The 16,033-nt window shown below is 38.7% G+C and overlaps 1 long non-coding RNA gene and 1 pseudogene across 1 annotated transcript; both read right to left on the bottom strand.

The window, feature by feature from the left end:
* LOC141594522 (putative fructokinase-8) overlaps nucleotides 1-1,328 on the bottom strand; it is a 35,855-nt pseudogene extending 34,527 nt beyond the window's left edge.
* Nucleotides 1,329-3,074: 1,746 nt separating this feature from the next.
* Nucleotides 3,075-4,736, bottom strand: LOC141596158 (uncharacterized). Its single transcript, XR_012522397.1, has 3 exons — nucleotides 4,578-4,736; nucleotides 4,318-4,384; nucleotides 3,075-3,402 (listed from the first exon to the last, which is right to left on the bottom strand). It is a non-coding gene; the product is annotated as an uncharacterized LOC141596158 (long non-coding RNA).
* Between the last annotated feature and the right edge of the window lie 11,297 nt (nucleotides 4,737-16,033).

Here is a 16,033-nt window from a genome sequence, read left to right as displayed (position 1 = left end):
TCACTTTCATCCGAATAAATAATTAAATCAATCCATTAAATTCACCAATTAACGTTAACAATTACGATTCCGCTTCACGATCGAGTTCGTCCTTGGAACAGACGCAAAGAATCGCCGCGCCTCTTCCAAAGGGCGCGATTCTCTTCGCGCTGCTCCGGGACGACTTCGTCCCGAACTCCTTTTACGCGCTTGACCTAGATTAATTAGTTTACGTATCAATTAGCTAATATTCGTAATATCGCTAATTCCTGTTCGTTAATTGTTATTTTATTCTTTTGTTCCTTTTTATCAAATTATCCGTTTTAAAGGTATTTTCGACATAAACCGCCTAATCCAATGTAATTAATGTAATTTCCATTATTGTTATTTATTTCATTGTTTTGTATGCTTCCACATGTAATTCAACCTTAAATCCTACTTCGACCCAATTGTTTGCTAATTAATTGTTAACCGACTTAGCTAATTTCACATGTTAGGGTTAATCTATTGGATGTTGCATTGCATGCATATAGCCGACGATATATCAAGTACGAATAATTTCCCTAATCATTAGTAGAGGCCGCTATCGAGGCGGGCGGGATTAGGTGTTCGATCAAAAGAGCTTCCTAATACGTACCCTCACCCCTTACTCCAGATCTCCGTGAGCACCCGTGTTCATTGGCATCCGCGAGAGTCATTCTAGACATAGAATGCTAAGGGTAACGATTGCTTAGTGTTCATGTCACTACTTTGTGTCTTGACATGACACGAGGTATTCGAACGGTTCCAATTTCCCACAAAAATTGGTGGCGACTCCATACAAAATGCAAACGCTTGTTTTCGAGCCCCTTCACTCCCAAGCGCCCCCGTGGGCGGCCCGCTGTCCACAATTATAAAAGCTTTAAGCATAGGCAGTGCATTACTCTTGTGTGCAAGAAGGTGAGTCCAAGTCGTTCTAGAAAAATCATTAACCATGGTGATAAAGAAACAATACCCAGAATGTGTAGGGGTATGATACTGCCCCCCCATAAATCAACATGAAGTAATTCAAATATGGCTTTGGAATTAGAATTGCTAATTGGAAGAGGCTTTCTATGGAGCCTGGCTTTAGGACAAATTTGACAAATAGAAGTCTGTTGCTTACAGTTTCTTATTATAGGCAAAAACTTTAAATTAGAAAATGGAAAATGGCATAATCTACAATGCCATCTATCTAAAGAAATAGAAGCATTAGCAGCAGCACATGTCTGGTTTTGGGTTGAAGCAGCAACTTGAGTGTTGTTTGTAGGCTTGAAATCAGCAAAATATAGGCCATTTCTTTGTCTACCAAGGTGTAAGAATTCGGTCATGGATGGAACTTGTATAAAACAATGGTTAGGAGTGAATAGGATGGGTGAGATAATGTCTTTTGTGAGTTAGCTTATGGATAAAAGATTGAACTGAAAAACAGGCACATATAAAACATTATTTAAAGTGATATTTGGTGTTAATTTAATGCTTCCAGTACCAACAACCTGAATTTTAGTTCTATTAGGAATGGTGATATAACATGGCTCCTTTAACTGGATGTACTTGTGAAAGAATTGAAAATTTGGTGTCATATGGCTACAAGCCCCACTGTCAACAATCCACTCATAGTTTAAAGGATTATCGGGAATTTAAGAACTGCCTGCCATCATGCTAGCTCGTTGGAAGGTTTGAGATTGAATTTGTTCAGCTCCTGGAGAATTTGGTCATATTCCGTATGGTTCTTTGTACCAAATGATTCTCCATGTTCAAAATCCTTGCTGACAGCGGCATCAACAACCGTCCTTCTGGTTCCCCATAGTTCTGGATGCAAGATAAAGTACCTGGAATCACTGTGTCCATCCATGTTGTAGTGAGTGCAATGATAGTTGGTCCTTGTGAATGGAACCTCACTTTTGTTGTTGTTGAGGCTCCTGTTAGCAGAGTTTATGTTTCCTCTGTTGACGTCATTTTTGTAACCAGTGTTGTTATTGGTGTTGTTTCTGTTGTTGTAAGAGTTCTTGTTGGCATTGTTATATCGCCTAGCAGCCATAGCAGAAGCCTCTAGGTTTAAGATGTACTGAGAATCAATCTCTCTCTGCTTTTCTTCTTGAATCTGGAGAGAGTAAACTCCATTGATGTTGAGTATGGGTTCCATTATTAGGATTTGCCTTCTTAGAACATTATAGCTGTCATTGAGACCCATCAGAAATTTCATGACCTTTCGATCCTCTTCATGTTTGGTAATGGCTTTGTAAGCTCCACATGTACACCCACATGTGCATTTTGGCATGGACTAGAGGTTCCTAATCTCCTCCCAGCATATTTTGAGGTTGGTAAAATAAGTGAAAATAGAGTTAGAGCCTTGGGATATTTGGTTTAAACCATCCTGTACTTGATATAACCTTGCACCATTATATTGTTCATATCTCTCCTCTAGTTCTTCCCATATTCCCTTTGCAGTCTCAGTAAAAAGAATACTAGCCTTAATTTTCTCATATACACTACCAAAAATCCATGAAATGACTATATCATTGCATCTATCCCATTGCCTTATCTTAAGAGCATCGGCAGTAGGCTTAACTACATCTCCATTTATAAAACCAACACTAATGGAAAAAACCCCTATTGCGTCAGTTGTAGAGGACCTTTTACGTCGGTTTTGGACTGACGTATATCGAGGGGTCGTATTTGCTATGCGTCAGTTGTGAAACCGACGCAAAAGTTCAACATTTGCGTCAGTTGTGTTTTAAAAACCGACGCAAAAAAGCACTATTTGCGTCAGTTTTGTTTTAAAAACTGACGCAATTGTATGTACAACCGACGCAAATGCTTCTACATTTGCATCAGTTCTTTATAAAACCGATGCATTTTCTTTATTTTTTGCGTCATTTGTTATCATAACTGATGCAATTGATATTTTGTATTAGGTCCAATTCATTTTTCTCATTTGCATCATTTCTTTCAAGAACCGACGCAATTTATTAATGCTTTTATATATATATATATATATATATATAAAAATTTTCTGCTGAAATTACACAAAACTCACAATCCGAAACAAAAACTTAAAAACCGGCAACAGTAAATCCAACCACCCACTAATACTTCACATGTAAAACATTACATCTTATTCAACCCAACAACGTTCCAAATACAATCCAAAGTACAAATAATCCCACAACCGTCTTAGTTACTAAGTTAATCTATACTAAATGTTCTCTAAATATCTAGTAAACTTGCATAAAACTATATATCAATCCAAACTAGATGTCACAAACCTAACACAACTCAACGTCTCAACCGGGCATACTCAAGTCAATAGTGCTCGATCGGAGTAGTAGAAGAATACATAGATCACATGGCAACCCCGTCTCCTCCAGTCATTGAACAAGCGAGAAGATAGCGAACAATATCCTGCATCAATAACAAAACTTCATAGTACAACCATAATAAGTTCATATCGTAGTTTGTAACTCATTTCAGCCATTATACCCAACATAGGTCAAATGCAAGACTTCATTCTATAATTTTTTTTCACAAATAAGTTTTACGAGTGCATGAACAGCATGCCCTAGAGACTTTTAGGAGAGTACTTTTCTCTTATAATCCATGAAATTTATCTATAACTGGAAACGTGGTGAATTTGTTTGATTGGCCCCAAAAAATGGAGAACGTAGTCAGTTCTTTATCTGTTCCTCAACATAATCCTAACCTCTAACTCCCCTCCTATTTGATTCCTGAGGTACTGTCATGGCCACCATCCAACTCAACATTCATTTTTATCAACTTACAAATGCAGTAGAGATGGAAAAAGTTCGGGTACGCTAAAATGCTCAATCATCGAACCAAATCCGTAAATGTAAGATCCATACAACGCTACTGAAATAAGGAGCATCAGTCGCCAAATGTGATGTCCTCCTGAAATAATCATGACCAGTGACATATTTTGTGTGATGTCTTGCACAAATGTGACGTCTTATTGAGATTTTATGACAAACGATCACACTAAACTAATTAACGTAAACTAGAGTATTATCATAAGACTAACTCCAATGAGAATTTGTGATTGAGAAATGCAATGAAAAAAATCAGACACCACTGACTGAAAATATGAGAATCACACGTCTATAAAAACCTAGCCAGTAATAAGTCCAATCTAAACAATATCCGAACAAATCCCCCTAAATAGTTTTCTTTAGATAAGATGAGAAAGGAGGTAAGTGGACCAGAAGGGTAGTGGATGGACAAATAAAACTTAGCCAATAATTCAAATAATACCGCCAAACATCAGTTGGACAATAATAAAATAACTAAAGACAAATACTTTACCTTGCAAATGCTGAAACGAAGTCAGGTAACTCCACTCTTTTTCCATATTTTTCTTGCTCTCTACCACCTGGAATTATTTAGTCAACACCACATCCATCTAGTTAAAATATAGCAGGCGTAAAACAAAAGAAAGTTGGTAACACCACACCCATAATAAGCCCCATTTTTTTTCGGTCGGTAATTCCTTCTGTCGTTCGGTAAATTCAAACTCATAATAACAACTTGAAAGAACAAAACCAAACTAAGGATATCAGACCAACCTCTTCACATTCAGCACTTTCAAAATTGCTTTGTGAGCTTTTTAATCCTAACAAAGTAAAGATCCATGTTTTGATGAGTTTTGACATTATAATATTAGCCAACTGAGATACAAACCATGGAGAAGGTCTTCAGTTACTGACTGCATACAGAACACGATGTCAATATTCAAGAGATGAAATAAAATTAGGCCAAGTAAAAACAATAGACAGTTCCATAGTGTTCCGAGAAGTTTTATTCAACAAAGGTGAGGAAGAAATGTAATGGACCATTATACATTACCAACAATACATCACATTCTAAAGTTTAAGGTCTAACTCGTATAGCATTAACACAAACCCATGCCATAAAATGAATAATTGAGAAGAAAATGCACACCTTTTTCGACAATTAGCACTTTTGAGATAGGATTATTGGACCTTCTCAAAGAGTTTGTCAAGAAGCTTACATACTTTTTCTTTGGAGTAAGTCCTAGCTTTGGCCTTTAGAAGTTTTACCTCATTGTCGGAATCGGAGTCGGAATCATCGGGATGAGCCATAAGACATCTAAGATTCTCGGTTTTAGAGGATTTTGAGACTTTGTCCTTGAGACGACTTATAATACACATTTTAGCCTCTAATTCCTCCTCGATGATTTCATCGTCCTCGGAGTCGGACATTCCCCATATGGCGGACATGACTCGGTTTTTGTAGTCCTTTTTAGCCTTATCTCGCTTATCTTTAGACTTAATATCATCCCACTTAGGACATTCTTTAATTTGATGTGATTTGTCACCACATTTAAAGCATCCAATAGTGGTGGAGGGTCTTTTCTTTGGAAAGCGTTTTTTCGTGTAGTTATTGTTGAACTTTTTATGACCATGGCCATTCACCATTCCAACTAAGTTCCTAGAGAACAAAGCAAACTCATCTTCTTCATCATCCTCATCATCAATTGAAGAGGATGCTAAAGCAAGACTCTTTCCCCTTGAGGATTCACTAGAATGCTTATCGAGATTGAACTCGTGAGCCATTAGTGATCCCATTAGTTCATGAAGAGATAGAGTGGATAGATCTTTGGCTTCCTCTATGGCGGTGACCTTAGGTTGCCATTTAGTGGTAAGACTACGAAGAATTTTTCGAGTGATGTCCTCGGACTCGAAATTTCTTCCTAGGCTTTTTAGTTCATTTATAATACACGAAAAGCGAGATGAAAAGCTATTTATGGACTCGTCCTTTGACATGTGAAACATCTCATATTGTTGCATGAGAAGGTCAATACGGTGTTTTCTAACTTGAGACGTCCCTTCATAGGCAAGTACAAGGGAATCCCAAATTAATTTAGCCGTAGGACATCCAGAAATCCGACTTACTTCGGCCTCACCAACACACCGTTGAAGAATCGACATCGCTTTTGAGTTTTTCTCGGCCAATTTAAAATCGTTTTCATTGTAATCTTTCTCATTTTTGACCTTAGTAAAACCCGTAAGGATGTCGGTTTCCTCAATAGTAAGAGGTCCGTTTTCGATGATTTTCCAACATTGATAATCAATACTTTTAATGTAATGCTCCATTTTGAGCTTCCACCATCCAAAATTCTCACCGGTAAAGACCGGGATCTTGGAGTGTTTTGAGGGATCCATTTCCCAAGATTCAAACTCTAAGGTGATAAACCTCGATCAAGAGCACGAGGCTCTGATACCAATTGAAGAGTTTAGGATCCCGAAGTACCTAAGAGGGGGAGGGGGTGAATTAGGTACCTTTTAAAATTTTAACTTAACTTAATTGATTTAAGTTAGTTAAATGAAATGATATATCAAATACCTAACACAACCTCTTTTAAATGGAGATTAAAAGAAGTGTCGTTGGTTATGATGAAGGCAACATTGTAATAACGGATCAGAACTTGTTGTCTTTGTATAAACTGTAAACAACGAGACCAACGTGACAAATATAGTAGATAGACTGTTGTTTGAAGATAATAAAAACGACAAACTAAGAATTGCAGCGGAAATAAATAAACGAAATAAGTTTAACACAATCAGTTTTGAATTGGTTCGGCCTACACTCTATAGGCCTACGTCCAATCTACTTCTCATTAATAATTTGATAATGTAATTAACTCTAACTACAATTATTCTATTACAATGAGATCCCCACAATCTACTCCGATTGTGCTATTCAAGAAACTACTCCGTTTCTAAAGCTCATCTAATTCTCAAGTAGTTACAAGATCAAATGTCTCTAATTTGTTCACTTAAGAACGGGAGAGACTCAATGTCGATCTAACTAAGAGAAAGAAGATATTGAGCTATGTCATACTAGATGAATAAACCAATTTGAGACTCATAAGAAATAAGAAAAATTTGCAACTAAAAGATTTTAGACACTTGAAAATATTAAGAGCTTTTGCAAATGTTTTCTATCTCTTTCTCAGATTTTGACAAAGTGAAAGTGCGTGTATTCACAAGGAGTGAAGCACTCCTTTTATAGAGAAAAAAGGAGGAGTCTTTTAATATAAAAAATCAAGTTTGAAAGTCAATCCAAAGACAAGTAGTATGTGACAAAACATTTCAGTTGGAGTTTTCTTTCTTGCACCAAAATGGTTAATCTGAAAACCATCTTTTGAAAAGATAAGTTTCCTTTCCTAGCCAAGAGTCACACATGTGACTTGGACAAGAAAGGAAGGTTGTAAAAGTGCTTTCAAGAAAATCATCCTTAAAGCATTTAACCAATTTGGGCAAAGCTTACATGATACCAACTAAACCAACTGCTCAGAATAGTTGGTTGGAATTTTTCACAAACTTGTTTAACAATTTAAAAGACATCTTTGGGAAAGCATGGTTTATTCGTCTAGAACAAAGAACATGGGCGGGCTTACACCGTTGCCTTGGCATAGCAAACTCAATATTTTCTATCTCAATTCTAATGACCCAAATTAAATACAAGGCGGTCTTCATCCAATGCTTCAATCGTCTTGAATCAACAAGTCGACAATTCCTATTAAGTAAACTTAAGAGAAAACGTTAGTAACATTTGGTTTGTCATCATCAACACAATAAGCTCAACAAATTCCCCCTTTGATGATGACAAGCCAAATATAATGTGTCTTTCCCTTTTTGGTTCCCCCTTAACAAGATAATCAAAATCAACTAGTCATTAGAAGTAGTGAGCAATGAGATAAGATCATATTAGAAATTAAAGAGAGTAAACACAAGAATAAAATTACTAATATTAAACACCTATAAATACTAGCAAGAGTATGACAATACCATCCGTACACATTATAAATTCACTTCCCCCTCTTGACATCATCAAGAGAGTGACGGCAAAAAAGGACCACCACAACAAAGCACCAAGGTTAGGATATAGAAGTTTTTAAACATACACAGACGAGTTTAAAGCAAACCATCCTAAAATGCGTAGAAGAAAACAAGGCAAAAGGTAAAAAGAGAAGGGTGGCAGTTTTGAAGGTTTCAAGGGGATGGATTCAACGGGGAGGGGAGTCATCACAATCCGAGTCACTGGAAGGGGAAGGCAGGGGAAGTCCTCCGATAGAGTTCAGACGGCTCATAAGAGATTTAAAGTGAAGGCGCATTTCCCCAAGTAGACGAGTGGTAATTCCTGTTAAAGCAGTGTCAACCTCCTCACGAATTATCTGACGGAGAGAGTCCATTTGCGAGCTAGAGGAAGACCCATGACTCATAAAACCAGAGCCCAATAAACCTGCACCCATTACCGTTTCAGACCGATGCAGAGAGGAAATGCCGTCCTCAGGCGCACCCATACCCAAAGGCTTGGTAACAGAGAAAGGTTTTGCCTTAGTGGAAATTAATCGACCCGACTCATCGATAGCAAGATGCATCCGTTTAAGATTTTCAGAGGTTCGCATCGAGTCGGTCAATTTGTCAACACCAACACTGTGACTAGACAAAAGATTTTTCTCCGTGAAAATCTTAGATAACCACATGCCAAAGGAGAGCCGAGACTTGGAGGTATAAGAATTATCCACAATTGTTTGACGGATTTCAGCAAAGGTATGGAACATTATGGCCGGAAGATTAATCGGAAGGCGTTTTTCAAGGTGATAGATGAGGATAATGTCCGAGATAGTGCATTTGGACCGATCTTGTGTTGGGGTGAGGGTCTTTTGAATCAAATTGTGAAGTAAATGTTGTTCATTTGAGAGGACATCGAGTTCAAAAGTGGCGGGTTGAGTGGCATTTGGAAGAAAGTGTTGGACAATTTTTAGGGCGGACGGGTTCTGCAAAGCAGGCCATTCCCGATTGGGTAGGAGGTCATACCCAACAGAGGGAATACCAAGGAGGGTCCCGCACTCGGCTGTAGTGAGAGTAAAGGGGGTACTGTTAATTGAGGCCGACAGACTCTGAAAATCAGCAGAGACTGATACGGTGGCATAAAACTGAGCCACCTCAAGGGGAAGAACGGCCGTTTGATAGGACAACAGGGAACCCCAACCTTGAGAATTAATGATATCCTTAAAAAAAGAAAAAGCAGGGGATGAGTTGTACCAGGATGGTTCAAACCGTGACCGAACGGAATCCTATACCCCGAATAAGACGAGAGCACTCATTCCGGATCGAGGTAGGAACGGCTAGCTTGGAGACCGAGTTTTGAAGAAGAACCACATCCCATTTAGGGATAACCCGGGCCTGAGTTAGAATGGACTCGGAAACAATGTTGGGTACCGTGTTATCAGATAGAGGACTTTTACCCTTTTTCGGGTGAGTTTCTTTTTCTTTTTCACCATCACCCGATTCTTTTCCGTCACTGGTCGTTACGGTGGCCTCACTGTCAACTACTTCCTTTTCATTTTCCTCAATGCGATGACTCTTACGCTTGCGCCGCCGACCATCACCGGCGCATGCACTGCCAATTTCCGGTTTATTTTGAGTTCCGGATGAGGTAGGGTGTGCCAGCAAGTGAGCAATCTCTATATCAAGGTCATCCATGGGAATGTCTTCCGTAGGGGAGGAAGCCGGAGTCATCTCGGTTTCCACCGAGGTTGGAGGGGGGGCCCGCTTGGGAAACCGGTTAGCATACCGAGCAAGAACTTTGGGGGGAACATTGATGACGGATTTCCCCTTCCTACCGCGACCCCGACCTTTGCCAGGAGGAGCAATGGTGGATTTTGGAGCAATGGTGGTTGCCTTGGTGGTTTCATCAGAATCAGAGGAGAGTCCGGGAGTGGATTTGCGTTTTCGAGACTCGGATTTAGGAGGTGAGGCTGAAGGGGTGCGTTCAGGGGATGTGGGATCTGAAGAGGGGTTAGTGGTAGGTTGTATGAGAGACGACGGGAAGGACGATTTGGGTGCCATTGACGAGGGTTGAGGTAAATTGGGAGAGATGGAGGGACGGTGGATTTGAAAGTGAGGAGTTAATTGGAATTGAATGTGGGAGGTGAGTAAAGGGGGTTAATTATAGAAGGTAGGTGGAGGTTTACCGTTTTTTTTTTTGGAGGGATTTGCCTTATTAAATTGTACGCAAAACACGGAATGGTAAGACAATAAGTCGACTAAGTGAAATTAAAAAGACGTTCATCAACCAGGTTTCTTAAAATGCCTTATTAGGTGACCGAAATTGCACTTAATCACTCTAAATAGTCAATCATGCGAGATAATGTAAATAAATAATGCGTTTACATGTTATTAATCAAGCCAATCTCCAACCTAAGTTTTTCGAATTGTGCTCTTGCAAGTGGTTTAGTGAAAATATCCGCAATTTGATCCTCGGTTTTACAAAATTTAAGATTAATATTACCTTTTTCTACATGATCACGAAGAAAATGATGTCGGATTTCAATATGCTTAGTTCGTGAGTGTTGGATGGGATTTTTTGAAATGTTTATAGCACTTGTATTATCACACATAATGGGAACGGAATCGTAAAACATACCAAAGTCGGAAAGTTGTTGTCTCACCCATAAGAGTTGAGAGCAACAGTGCGCTGCACTGACATATTCGCTTTCGGCCGTAGAAAGAGCGACCGTATTTTGCTTCTTCGAAGCCCAAGAAACAAGACATGGGCCCAAGAAAGTAGCAACACCGGATGTACTTTTACGATCCACCGTACACCCCACATAGTCCGCATCGGAATAACCTATAAGATCAAAGGGACAATATAAGGGATACCATAGGTAAAGATTTTGTGTTCCAATCAAATACCGAAGAATTCGTTTGACCGCTTTGAAATGGGATTCTTTCGGATTTGCTTGGAATCTAGCACATAAGCAAACACTAAAGAGAATATCGGGACGACTAGCGGTTAGGTAAAGTAGCGATCCAATCATACCTCTATACACCTTTTCACTAACATTCTTACCATGTTCATCTTTGTCCAATTTGGATCCGGGTACCATAGGTGTATCGTGAGAGTTACCTTGAGTCATCCCAAATTTCTTTAGCATTTCTTTAATGTACTTTTGTTGATGGATCATGATTCCATCCTTAGATTGCTTGATTTGGAGCCCAAGAAAGAATCCTAACTCACCCATCATGCTCATTTCAAATTCCGATTTCATTAGTTCCGAAAAATAGACACAAAGAAGTTCATTAGTTGCACCAAATATAATATCATCAACATATACTTGGACAATCAACAGATTCAAAGACTGTGTCTTTAAAAACAATGTTTTATCAACGGAACCTCTTCTAAAACCGTTTTCAATGAGAAATTTAGACAACCTATCATACCAACACCTAGGTGCTTGTTTTAAACCATAAAGAGCTTTGTCTAATTTGAAAACATGTTTAGGAAAATCATTGTCTAAGAAACCCGGAGGTTGCTCCACAAAGACATCTTCTTCCAAATATCCATTTAAGAAAGCGGTTTTGACATCCATTTGGAAGAGTTTAATGCCTTTGTGAGCCGCAAAAGCAATGAGTAATCGTATGGCTTCAAGCCGGGCTACCGGTGCATAGGTTTCATCATAATCGATTCCTTCTTGTTGATTATAACCTTGCACCACTAGCCTAGCTTTATTCCTTACAATTTCACCCGAATCATCAAGCTTATTGCGAAAGACCCACCTAGTACCAATGACGGTATGGTTGGGTGGTCTAGGGACTAAGTGCCATACCTCGTTCCTTTTGAATTGATTTAGTTCCTCTTGCATGGCAACTAGCCAATCATCATCGGCTAAGGCGATAGTCACATTTGAAGGCTCGATTTGGGATAAGAAGGCATTATGAGCACAAAAGTTTTGTAAGGATGCCCTTGTTCTTATTCCGGAATTTAGATCACTTGTCAAGTTGGAAAGAGGGTGAGAGCTTTGATGCTTCCATTTTCTTAAGACAAAAGGGGTTTCTTCCCCCTCAGAGGCAACAGTCTCTGAGACTGTTGTCTGTTGATTAGAGGAAGGATCTGGAACAGTGTCTGAGGATTCTCCCGAGGCAACAAAGTGTCCGAGACTGTTGCGATTCGAATGGAGGCAACAAATCGGGAACTGTTGCTTTAATGAGATGTTGAAACAGAGGCAACAGTGTGTCTCTGTTTGTTCCCCCCGAATCTGGTGCTTGCATCGAAGGAAACAAAGATGTCTGTGGATCGTTGCCCAACGTCATTGTTTGGAGCTTCTTCATCCTCAAACACAAAGTCTTTTCTTACAAGACCTATCTCAAATTCATCATCTTCATCATCTTCTCCATCATTTTGTACCTGTCCAAGAATGCTAGATTCATCAAATATGACATGGACACTTTCTTCAATTAGCATGGTTCGTTTGTTATAAACTTTATAGGCCTTGCTATGGTCGGAATAACCAATAAAAACCGCTTCATCACTACGAGGATCGAATTTTCCCAAGTTGTCTTTACCATTGTTGTGAACAAAACACTTGCTCCCAAAGCATCTAAAGTATGAGATATTGGGTTTTCTACCACGTAAAATTTCATAGGGTGTTTTATTGATTATGCTTCTTATCATGACTCGATTATGAATATAGCAAGCGGTGTTTACCGCTTCGGCCCAAAAGTCTTTAGGCAATTTACTACACAACAACATGGTTCTAGCCATACTTTCAAGGGTCCTATTCATTCGTTCGACCACTCCATTTTGTTGTGGTGTTCTAGGAGCCGAAAAATTATGGTCTACACCATTGTCATTACAATAAGCGCTAAATGATGAATTTTCGAATTCGGTTCCATGATCGGTTCTTATGGAAACAAGTTTGAAATCAAGTTTGTTTTGAATCTTTTTCAACCAAATTAAAAATTCATCAAATGCCTCACTCTTGGAACTCAAGAAAAGTGCCCAAACAAACCTAGAATAATCATCAACAATGACACACACATAACGACTACCTCCTCTACTTCTAGTTCTCATTGGTCCACATAAGTCGATATGCAAAAGTTGTAATGGGCGAAGAGTACTCACAATTCTTTTAGACCTAAAGGAACTTCTAACATGTTTACATCTAGCACATTCATCACATACTTTATCAAAGTCAAATTTCATGTTAGGAAATCCTTCTACCAAGTCAAGTCTTTTAAGAGTATTAAGAGTTTTAGCACTAACATGACCAAACCTTTTGTGCCACAACCAAGGATCATTTTTCATTACACTCATGCATGACATGGTATGACCGGATAACGTGTTTAAGTCGGTTAGGTAAACATCTTTGACACGTCTCCCTTCGAGAATAATTTCATGAGTTGTAGCATCAATTATTCGACACAAATTAGCACTAAATTCCACAATATTACCTTTGTCACAAAGTTGAGAGATGCTAAGGAGATTATGTTTCAAACCTTGACAAGCCGCACATTGTCGACACAAAGTAACGATGACTTACCGACCTTTCCCATGCCTATTATTTCACCTTTCTTGTCGTCGCCAAAAGTTACCTTGCCACCATCATAAGCTTCTAGTGAGAGAAATTGGCTTCTATCTCCCGTCATGTGACGAGAGCATCCACTATCCAAGTACCAATTGCGGCCGCCTCTCACCAAGCCCTACACAAAATTAGACTTTGAGTTTAGGAACCCAAATGAATTTGGGTCCCCTCTTGTCCTTCACATTTCGCAACAAATCTTTTCGAATCCAAATTTGTTTTACAACCTTAATATTTTTGTTAATGTCACTATGTCTTTTCTTGCAAGCATTAAAGACATGACCGGTTTTACCACAATAGTTGCAAATAATGTACTCGGGAAGACCAACATATTTCCTTCTTCTAAAGTCGGTTTGAGTTGGATCCGGTTTTTCGAGGCAACAATGATCGACTGCTCCATTCCATTTGAAACCAAGACCGGCAGTTTTATCACATCTCTTGGACTGATTAGTGAGGAAATTTAAGACATTTTGACTTCCTTCCCAATTTTTAGAAACATTCTTAGCCTCAACAAGTTCTCTCTTTAGTTCCTCGACTTTAAAGGTGAGATACTTGTTCCTTTCTTTAGAATTTTCTAACTCCTTCTTCATTAGAACATACTCGGATTTCAATTCTATGAAACTTTCAGATTTTTGTTGAGCATTAAGCTTAAGATTCGATATGCGACTATCTAAATGAACAATTTTGGATCTAGATGAACTACATTCGGGGGATTCATTTTGAATTTTGACAAGTTTTTCATGAAGCATTCTAATCTCCCTTTTGTAGGCATCTAAGTTGACTTTGAGACACTCATTCTCTTTAGATAAATTAGTGACTAGTTCATTTGACACTTCCTTGACATTGTCGAGGCAACGATCGAGACACTCGTTGTTTTAAGTTCTTCTATCTCATCAACTAAGTCATTAATTACACCTTTAGATATGGATTGTTCATTTAGAAGTTCATCACGTTCCTTAGTTATCATGGACATTTGTAAAATCAGAGTGGTATTGACATTTTCAAGATTAGAAACATCATTGGGGTTCGACCTAAGACACTCTAGTTCGTTAGACAACTCCTTGTTCAGTTTGTTTACTCTTTTCACCTCATCAGAGGCAACAATGACTGTCTGTCATTTGCCTTAAGTTCACTTTTAAGGTGATAGTTTTCTTGAGCAATTTCCTCTATTTCATTTTGCATGAGATCCAACTTTTCAGTTTGTGAACGACACTTATCAAAGAGTTTGTCAAGAAGCTTACATACTTTTTCTTTGGAGTAAGTCCTAGCTTTGGCCTTTAGAAGTTTTACCTCATTGTCGGAATCGGAGTCGGAATCATCGGGATGAGCCATAAGACATCTAAGATTCTCGGTTTTAGAGGATTTTGAGACTTTGTCCTTGAGACGACTTATAATACACATTTTAGCCTCTAATTCCTCCTCGATGATTTCATCGTCCTCGGAGTCGGACATTCCCCATATGGCGGACATGACTCGGTTTTTGTAGTCCTTTTTAGCCTTATCTCGCTTATCTTTAGACTTAATATCATCCCACTTAGGACATTCTTTAATTTGATGTGATTTGTCACCACATTTAAAGCATCCAATAGTGGTGGAGGGTCTTTTCTTTGGAAAGCGTTTTTTCGTGTAGTTATTGTTGAACTTTTTATGACCATGGCCATTCACCATTCCAACTAAGTTCCTAGAGAACAAAGCAAACTCATCTTCTTCATCATCCTCATCATCAATTGAAGAGGATGCTAAAGCAAGACTCTTTCCCCTTGAGGATTCACTAGAATGCTTATCGAGATTGAACTCGTGAGCCATTAGTGATCCCATTAGTTCATGAAGAGATAGAGTGGATAGATCTTTGGCTTCCTCTATGGCGGTGACCTTAGGTTGCCATTTAGTGGTAAGACTACGAAGAATTTTTCGAGTGATGTCCTCGGACTCGAAATTTCTTCCTAGGCTTTTTAGTTCATTTATAATACACGAAAAGCGAGATGAAAAGCTATTTATGGACTCGTCCTTTGACATGTGAAACATCTCATATTGTTGCATGAGAAGGTCAATACGGTGTTTTCTAACTTGAGACGTCCCTTCATAGGCAAGTACAAGGGAATCCCAAATTAATTTAGCCGTAGGACATCCAGAAATCCGACTTACTTCGGCCTCACCAACACACCGTTGAAGAATCGACATCGCTTTTGAGTTTTTCTCGGCCAATTTAAAATCGTTTTCATTGTAATCTTTCTCATTTTTGACCTTAGTAAAACCCGTAAGGATGTCGGTTTCCTCAATAGTAAGAGGTCCGTTTTCGATGATTTTCCAACATTGATAATCAATACTTTTAATGTAATGCTCCATTTTGAGCTTCCACCATCCAAAATTCTCACCGGTAAAGACCGGGATCTTGGAGTGTTTTGAGGGATCCATTTCCCAAGATTCAAACTCTAAGGTGATAAACCTCGATCAAGAGCACGAGGCTCTGATACCAATTGAAGAGTTTAGGATCCCGAAGTACCTAAGAGGGGGAGGGGGTGAATTAGGTACCTTTTAAAATTTTAACTTAACTTAATTGATTTAAGTTAGTTAAATGAAATGATATATCAAATACCTAACACAACCTCTTTTAAATGGAGATTAAAA

Source organism: Silene latifolia, chromosome 8 (genome assembly GCF_048544455.1).
Source record: "Silene latifolia isolate original U9 population chromosome 8, ASM4854445v1, whole genome shotgun sequence".
Taxonomy (NCBI): domain Eukaryota; kingdom Viridiplantae; phylum Streptophyta; class Magnoliopsida; order Caryophyllales; family Caryophyllaceae; genus Silene; species Silene latifolia.
This window is presented reverse-complemented; position numbering and strand designations above follow the sequence as displayed.